General features: G+C 43.8%; 1 protein-coding gene across 2 annotated transcripts in view; it reads left to right on the top strand.

The window, feature by feature from the left end:
• Positions 1–4,839: 4,839 nt before the first annotated feature.
• The window catches only part of fhit (fragile histidine triad diadenosine triphosphatase), a 296,326-nt gene continuing 291,970 nt past the window's right edge, over positions 4,840–9,195 (top strand). For both annotated transcript variants that reach the window (XM_061688132.1, XM_061688131.1), the window contains exon 1: positions 4,840–4,867. The gene's annotated coding sequence lies outside the window, so the exon portion shown is untranslated. The remainder of the gene's footprint in view (positions 4,868–9,195) is intronic.

Below are 9,195 nucleotides of genomic sequence, written 5' to 3'. Positions count from 1 at the left end.
CTGGAGAGCTGCCAGCCAGAACACTTAAGAGGTCAGAGAGGGGGGGGGGGGGGGAAACACAAGAGAGAGCTAGAAGGCAAAGTTAAGAGTTAAATACCACAGAAGCGGGGCGTGGGCAAGAGGGATTGACAAGCTGGAGAAGACCACACCCCTCAGCTTGAATATAGACTACAAATTTGATAAAATGGGTTTAAAATCATATATTAATATAAAATAACCTCAACTTGGTACTCTCTTTTCTCAGAGTTCAAGCATATCGGACTGACTGTTTATACTTTAGTGTTGGCAAATCAACTGATTATGGTTCAAATCAAAGTTCATGCTGCTTGGAGTCAAATCAAGACAAGCAATTGTCAAAACCTCACACTTGCACTTGTAAAGTTGACACACTGACACAGATATCAAGGCATACATTTGGAAAATTTCTGCAGGGTTTGTAAAATATCAAAACAAACATTTATCCTTGGTTAAACATCAAATGAGAGTCCCCCCGTCTCCCCCAGGTTTGACTTTGCAGTTCCTCTCGACACCTGAGGGTGTCGCCACGAGTTACATAATCAATAAAGACTAGTGAGCAGAAGCAGTCATGCAACCCCAAGCCATGACATTACCTCCACCATGCTTCACAGATGAGATAGTGTGTTTTGGATCATAAGCAGATCCTTTATTTCTCCATATTTTTGGCCTTTGCATCACTTTGGTATCACCAAGTATCTTGGGGTCTTGTTCACGAGTGAGGGAAGAATGGAACGGGAGATCGACAGGCAGATCGGTGCAGCGTCTGCTGTGATGCAGACTTTGTATCGATCCGTTGTGGTGAAGAAGGAGCCAAGCCGAAAGGCAAAGCTCTAGATTTACCGATCGATCTACGTTCCTACCCTCACCTATGGTCACGAGCTGTGGGTCATGACTGAAAGAACGAGATCCCGGATACAAGCGGCCGAAATGAGTTTCCTCCGCAGGGTGTCCGGGCTCTCCCTTAGAGATAGGGTGAGAAGCACGGTCATCCGGGAGGATCTCAGAGTTGAGCCGTTGCTCCTTAACATCGAGAGGAGCCATATGAGATGGCTGGGGCATCTGATTCGGATGCCTCCCGGACACCTCCCTGGTGAGGTTTTCCGGGCACGTCCCACTGGGAGGAGACCCCGGGGACGACCCAGGACACGCTGGAGAGATAACATCCTTCGGCTGACCTGGGAACGTCTCGGGTTCCCCCCGGAGGAGATGGATGAAGTGGCTGTGGAAAGGGAAGTCTGGGCTTCCCTGCTAAAGCTACTGCCCCCCGCGACCCGACCTCGGATAAGCAGTAGAAGATCGATGGATGGATGGATGGATGGATGGATGGATGGATGGCATCACTTTGGTAGAGGTTAATCTTGGTCTCATCAGTCCAGAAAACTTTGTTCCAAATTTTTTGTGGCTCATCTCTGTACTTCTTTGGAAAATCCAATCTGGCCTTCCGATTCTTTTTGCTGATGAGCGGTTTGTATCTTGTGGTATGGCCTCTATATTTCTTCTCTCCGAACAGTGGATTGTGATACATTCACGCCTGCCCTGTGGACGTCGGCAAAATCACAGCAGCCAAACTGAATCACAGGATCATGACACCCAGTTTTAAGGTAGACATTCTTTTGAAATGCTATAAATTTGGATGGATATTTTTAGCACAGCAGTGGAGAAAATGTGCGTTCTTGAAATTATCTGTGTATATTATGCACTTGGCCTTATTTCAGTGTCTCTGTGTGTGTCTATTGCCCCTGTTTCTAGTCCTTGTGTGTATGTTCCTTCATCCGTGACTGCCAATCCAGATAATTAAGATCATACTTTTCAGTGACTAATTAACCTCCTGTCTGAATTACAATCAAATTTAGAGACTGACTGGTTTCAATTTCCCCATATATGTCCCTCAGAGTTTTTCTAGTCCATGTCAGTTTTTGTGATATTCTAGTTTGTCCTCATCTCATCATTTCCCCTCTGACCTTTTTTGACATGCAGTGTTGTGAAAAAGTATTGGCTGCCTTCTCAAATTCTTATTTTTTTGCATAGTTTCCCCATTGATATTTATACAACAAATCTAAATATCAGACAAAGATAATGCAAGTAAACATAAAATGCAGGTTTTTTTAATGCTTATTTTAGTCATTATGGGGGGGGGGGGGGGGGGGGGGACTATTAAAAGCTCCCTGGTTCTGTGTGAAAAGTAATGGCCCACTAAACAACAACTGGTTGGGCCACACAGTAGCAACAACTGAACTCAAGTGTTTTCAATAACTCGCTATGAGTCTTTCACATCTCTGTGGAGATATTTCGGTCCACTCTTCCTTGCAGAATTGTTTTAATTCAGGAACAGTGGAGGGTTGTCAAGCATGAACAGCCTCTTTAAGGTCATGGCACAGCATTTCAATCGGAACTTTGACGAGGCTGCTTCAAAACCTTCATTTTGTTTAGTTTTTAAGGTCAAGGTCAAGGTGCTTTTATTGTCAATTTTTCAATATGCGTAATACATACAGAGGATTGAAATGACTGTACTCAAAGGCCCGCGGTGCGACAAAGGCAGTACAAACAATAACATCAATATAAAAAGCTAAATAAAACTATGGTATATACAGTACAAAAAGTATTGATTGAATGTGCAATATGAAAGATCAGGTGACGTGTGCAACATCGTCAAGGTCAGAGAACCAAGGGAAATAAGACATACATAAATGAGATGACAAAACCCTAATGCTGCTAAAGTGGCTGGTGCGACCCCGATTCTGGTGTGTGTGTGTGTGTGTGTGTGTGTGTGTGTGTGTGTGTGTGTGTGTGTGTGTGTGTGTGTGTGTGTGAGTATGCCTGTACATGTATGTGGGGCGTCAGAATTCAGAGTTCAGAGTTCAGGCGGGCAGAGGACCGAAGCCATTCAGATTACTAGTGTGTTTTCCTGCTGCAGAACCCAAGTGCGCTTCCGCTTGAGGGCACAGACGAATGGCCAAATATTCTTCTTCAGGATTATCTGGAAAAGAGCATAATTCAAGATTCCATCACTCACTTAATTCCCTTCATAAATAAAATCATCATTTAAAAACAGCATTGGATGTTTACTTAGTTTATATTTGTCTGATATTTACCTTTTTGTTTGATGATCTTAAATATTCAATCTGGAGAAAATATGCAAACAAATTATAATTTTAGAAGGGGGCCAAAATCTTTTCATGGCACTGTATCCAGAGGTCCATGGACGCGCCTGAGTAGGGGTGGTGGACGAATATAGGTTTATTCTAGAATATGTATATACCCGTGTTTTAAAGCTGCAAGGTTGGGCTAAGCTAACCAATAGGACAAGATGAGAGAGGACAGAAAAGGGCCACGGATTCTGTTGAGCGTATGTATAAATTGAAAGTTTAGTGACGTTTGTGCTTTATTCACTTATCAAAAGTCGCCGTATGAATGCAAGGCGGGTCATTTATGGGGCATTTCCAGTGAGAGCAAAAATAATTTATTTTAGACTAATTGTAGTAACTTGAGTTGGACTCATGTGAATGGATTTAGACCACTTAGTGCTTGTTTTACTTTGGCTATATTTGATGAAAATGGGTTTGGCTGACTCAAATTCTTTCAAATTACACGGGACTACTAAACTGGAGTTGGAGTTACACAAATAAAATGGATGGAAAACCTGCCCAAAATGTATTTGTGTTCATCCAATGAGTCATTTTTTTTTTTTTTTTTTAGTGTAGAGAGCTAAATTAATGAACAAAACCTCCTCTTTGGAGCACAAACATGAAGCTGAAACAGCGTCCAGTGGTTGACGATTCAAAGCTATCTGGCGCTTCAGATGGCGGTCACAAACTGATGGCAGGATTTTCTGCTAAAGAGCACAATCGCAAAACAATGAGAATTTGAGAAGGGGACAAATTACTTTTTCGTGGCACTGTATATGCCCCTGATCTCAATACTGTACCTGGTATTGAAAAGGTCAAATTGAAATTGAGTTAGCCTGATGGAGCGAGATGAAAGAAGAGTGTTCTTCAAATCATAATAAATGGAAACCAATGGAAACTTGTCAAGTTACTTGCTTCCTCCTTGCAAATGGGTGATATGAAAATATATATCCATGTATCCATTTTCTTCCGCTTATCCTGGTCGTCCCCAGGGCCTCCTGCCAGTGGGACGTGCCCAGAACACCTCACCAGGAAGGTGTCCAGCGGGCCTCCAAACCAGATGCCCAGCCACCTTCTGCATAAGAAGATATATTTTGTTAAAAAATTAATAAATAAAATAAAAACAAGTAACACTGCTGCAATGCCATTAATACTAATTGACATTTCATCATAAAGTCAATGTTGATTTAATATTGAAAACATCTTAATTTAACACCGTTTACCTATGTGTGTCATTGATTTGTCAATATAAGTAGAAAACACACACACAAAAAGGTTAACATTAGATTTGTACTCAGCCAAACATAAGACATTTTCTATAAGGGCCGTAATGGGATATGTGTTCGATCCACGTCACTTCCGGAAACCACGTTTAATTTTTTTTGAATGGACAAATGGGGCAGGTCATTGGTAGATTTGGTCAAAAAGAAATACTTCATGTGTATTAAAAAAAAAGCAAAATAATAACGTGCTGTTTAATAATACTATTTTATTTATTTAACAATACATCAAATCACGCATTATTTGGATCACCGAATACAAATTTCATGGTTCGGACGCCCTCGTCTCAGGGTTAACTTCCGATTTTTCACATGACCTTTACTTTGACTCATGGAGTTTGTAGTTTTTCCAACTATGCAATGATCGGAGTTTCAAAGCAAATCCGCGCGATCAAAACTTCATTACCCACAATGCAACGCTGAGCGCCATCGTTTCCGGATTCGGTGAGTGTGAAACACATGAGCGTTAACCGGTTGAAGTAACGTTGGTTTGCATGTGCAATTCACAGTGTTTATAGCTCTTAATTGTGTTTATGTTGTGTTCTAATATTTTAACTGCTGACACCAATCGAACGCGCTTGTAGGCGTATTATTATTCAATTTTTCAAATTTCAAACACCGTTTCCTACTCTGCCAAAGTCGCTAGCTCATTGCTTATATCAACCTATCACTCGAAATGTCAAATATCCCCACTCCATGTTACATCTGCTGTGGCAGATGGATGACAAGCAAGCCATTTATTTTTGGCCATAAAGTTGTCCTAAAGGAGTATTTTGGAAATACATCCAAATATTAATGCAGGCATGTCTGAATATGGAAGTTTTAGCATGATTTTGTGCGCTTCTGGCCAGAGCAATGTGCAGCGGGAGTTTTGGAACGACAGTATAACACATCAAAAGTAGCCTGCTCATTTAAATTGTGTTGCGAATCTTTGACATAGCCAAGACTTGAAAAATCACCAACGCCCCAGTCCTTACTATGCATGTGGACTATAATTTTTTTGGTTTGGGTTAGGTGAATAAGAAACTGAAATGATTCAAATAACTTTGAATTTCAAAGTTCAAATCTTGAAAACTATTGAATATTTGATCGTTTGAAGTTCGCAGGGGAATTCAAGCAAAAAAGAAATGATCCATCCATTTTCTGTACCACTTCTCCTCACTCGGGTCGCGGGCGTGCTGGAGCCTATCCCAGCTATCTTCGGGCGAGAGGCGGGGTACACCCTGAACTGGTCGCCGGGCAATCGCAGGGCACGTATAAACAAACAACGATTCACACTCACATTCACACCCAGGGGCAATTTGTCTTCAATCAACCTACCACGCATGTTTTTGGGATGTGGGAGGAAACCGGAGTACCCAGAGAAATTTGAACCCCAGTCCTCTGAACTTTGAGGCAGATGTGCTAACCAGTCTTCTACCAAAATAAATGATGTATGATGATTTTATGGCACATTGTTTCTACTGTATGTACGTGTAGTTTATTTTTTTGCCCAAACGTTACTCAAAGGCTAGTAAATTTGAGGAGGGCACAAGGGTGACCTTTCCAAATATACCCGGGCATTCAGATCAGTTTGATGCAATATAGTAGAACATTCCCTGATGATAAATTGCATTGTACCCTCAGATTGAATAAATGATGTGATAATACTTTCCACCAGCTGTTATTCATTTTTAATGCTTTGTAGCTCGCTGGCAAGTGAGAGTATTTATAGTTAATGACCTTCGTTATGTCAGATTATGTTGTAAATAGCAACATATATCAGTTTGATGTTTTAATATAATATCAGTCAGTACAAATAATGTAGCACTTATCTGTTAATAGACTATTGAAACATACTGTACTATGGTTTGCATGATGTATCATTTTAGTAAACAATAGATTATTTATTAATGTATTATGTTCATAATCATCTCTTGGATGTCAGGTATTTATGGTGGAATCATCTTTATATTCAAAAGCGAACACTTACCAGCATCAGTATAGGTAACTGTACTGGACAGTTGAATGTCATCTGGCACCAGGTATGAATGGCCACGAAGGAAAAGAAAGATCTGCATGTGGTTTTCTTAGCTCTTGCCAATGCCTTCGGGTCAGTGTCTCATGAGGTACTGGGCCTCTGTCAACTTTTTTCCAAGTCCCAGAGGGCATCACAGGGCTGGTCAAAGCCTATTTCCAGGACCTCCTGTTCTGCATTTCAACTCAGACGAGTACAACTGGCTGGCAGCACTTGACTTAATGGCAGACTGCACTATCTCCCCACTGGCCTTCATCATGGCAATGGAGTTAATCCTCCGATCAGGGCATATCTGGATGACATGACCATAACAACAAAGAACGCATGCACCAAACGCCTGCTGGACAGACTCCAGGGAAACATCAAATGGGCACGAATGGAGATTGAACCCAGCAAATCCTGCATTATCTCCATTGTCATGGGCCAGCTCGCCAATGTGAGGTTTCATATCAATGGGGAAACAATACCAACAATCCGGGAGAGGCCAATCAAAAGCCTTGGTCGGTGGTACAATCCAGACCTCAAAGAAGCCGAACAGGTGGAACAACTAAGGCATGATTGCATTAATGGCCTCAAGCAGATTAACCGCACTGCCCTCACAGGGAAGCTGAAGCTCTGGTGCTTCCAGTTCAGACTGCTGCCCCACCTCATGTGGCCAATCTCCATCTATGAGGTCACCTTAACCCACGCCAAGCATCTGGAGTGATTGGTGAATGTGCAGGTGAGGAAGTGGCTTGGATTACCCAGAAGGCTCAGCAGCATAGGCCTGTACAGCAATAGAGCCCCCTCTCTTCCAATCTCAAGCCTGGTGGAGTACAAATGCTCTAAAGCAAGGCTTGAAATGACCCTCACAGAATCTCACAACCCCTTTGTCAGAGGTGCTGCTCCCACTTTAGCCACAGGAAGGAGGTGGAAGCCAAGTGCAGCAGTGGCACAGGCAAAGTCTATTCTGAGACAAAGTGAGTCAAGCTCAACAGGGTTGGTAGCAACTACAACTACACCCACATGACAGAAGGCTACTCCAGCTGAACGCTCGTGTCTGTTGGTGGAGGTGTAGGGCCACCAGGAAGAAGTGGACTGGTGTGCCAGTGCTGTGTCCCAAGCCAAATAAGGCTGCTGGATGAGGTGGAATGGCGTGGAGAGGAAAAAGATCACTTGGAGCGAGCTGTGGAACATGGAGTCCAATATGCTGAGCTTTACCATCAAAGCTACGTATGATGTCCTGCCATCTCCAACCAACCTACATCTTTGGTTTGGAGAGGATCCCAGCAACCCTGAAACACATACTGTTGGGTTGAAAGACCAGCCTGACTCAAGACATACACCCGGCGCCACAACCAGGTGCTGATGTGCCTGGCTGCTGCATTGGTGAATAAAAGGGTATCTACCAACGCCATGGCCCAAGAAGCCCAGATTACCTTCCGACAACCAACATCCTTCGTCCAGGAAGGGGTAAACGGCCAACCAACCGTTCGCCTCTAGACTCATGCACACTAGATGCAGCCTGGGACTGGGAAATGCGGGTAGACTTGAGCCAGAGGCTCATCTTCCCACCCGAAATTGCAGCGACCAACCTGCGCCCAGACCTGGTCTTTTGGCCCACACCCTGCCGACTTGTCTTCATTGTGGAGTTGACAGTCTCCTGGGAGGAAGCCATCGATGAGGCATTCGAAAGGAAAAGTTGCGATATGCAAACTTGGCTGCCGAAGCAGAGGACCGGGGATGGAAAGTATATGTCCGGCAAGTGGAGGTGGGCTGCAGGGGCTTTGTTGCTAGTTCCAACTCAAGGATACTAAAAGAGGTTGGAATCAGAGGTCAGGCTCAGCGGAAGACCATCAAAGAGCTCACAACTGTCACTGGCTGTGGCTGAAGGGGAAGGAGACAGTTTGGGCTACCAAGTGACCTCAGGGAGCCTCCAGTGGAACACACATCCAGTTCTAATCAGCTTGCAATGGGCCATCCTCGGCTGAGGGTGTATTATAATAAAAGGCTGAAACACTTAATGAGGCCAGGTTGCACAACTGATGTGTCGTATTGGAGGCACCAGGTGGTCTTGCCCCAATCCTACCCCACCCAAGAGGACATCTTCATCAGCACCATTGTGCTGACCTATTCAGGGATTTTAACACCGAGTCTTAGTTAGCATACATATTCATTTATCTCCAAATTTAAATGTTAAATTCAAATGCATACACAGATTGTCCATCCATCCATTTTCTGAGCCGCTTCTCCTCACTAGGATCGCGGGCGTGCTGGAGCCTATCCCAGCTATCATCGGGCAGGAGGCGGGGTACACCCTGAACTGGTTGCCAGCCAATCGCAGGGCACATAGGAACAAACAACCATTCGCACTCACAGTCATGCCTACGGGCAATTTAGAGTCTCCAATGAATGCATGTTTTTGGGATGTGGGAGGAAACCGGAGTGCCCGGAGAAAACCCACGCAGGCACGGGGAGAACATGCAAACTCCACACAGGCGGAGCCGGGGATTGAACCTCGTTCCTCAGAACTGTGAGGCTGACGCTCTAACCAGTCGGCCACCGTGCCTGCCACAGATTGTATCCTTTGGAAAGTGGAAAATGAAGTTTGTTGCTATGTGATACACTATATTACCAAAAGTATTCGCTCACCCATCCAAATAATCAGGTGTTCCAATCCAATACATGGGCACAGATGCATACAATCAAGCACCTGTGTACAGTTTTTACAAAGATTTGTGAAAGAATGGGTCGCTCTCAGGAGTTCGGTGAATTC

This window comes from Phycodurus eques, chromosome 10 (assembly GCF_024500275.1).
Source record: "Phycodurus eques isolate BA_2022a chromosome 10, UOR_Pequ_1.1, whole genome shotgun sequence".
Taxonomy (NCBI): Eukaryota; Metazoa; Chordata; class Actinopteri; order Syngnathiformes; family Syngnathidae; genus Phycodurus; species Phycodurus eques.
Note: the sequence above shows the minus strand (reverse complement) of the source record. Positions and strands in the feature narration are given on the sequence as shown.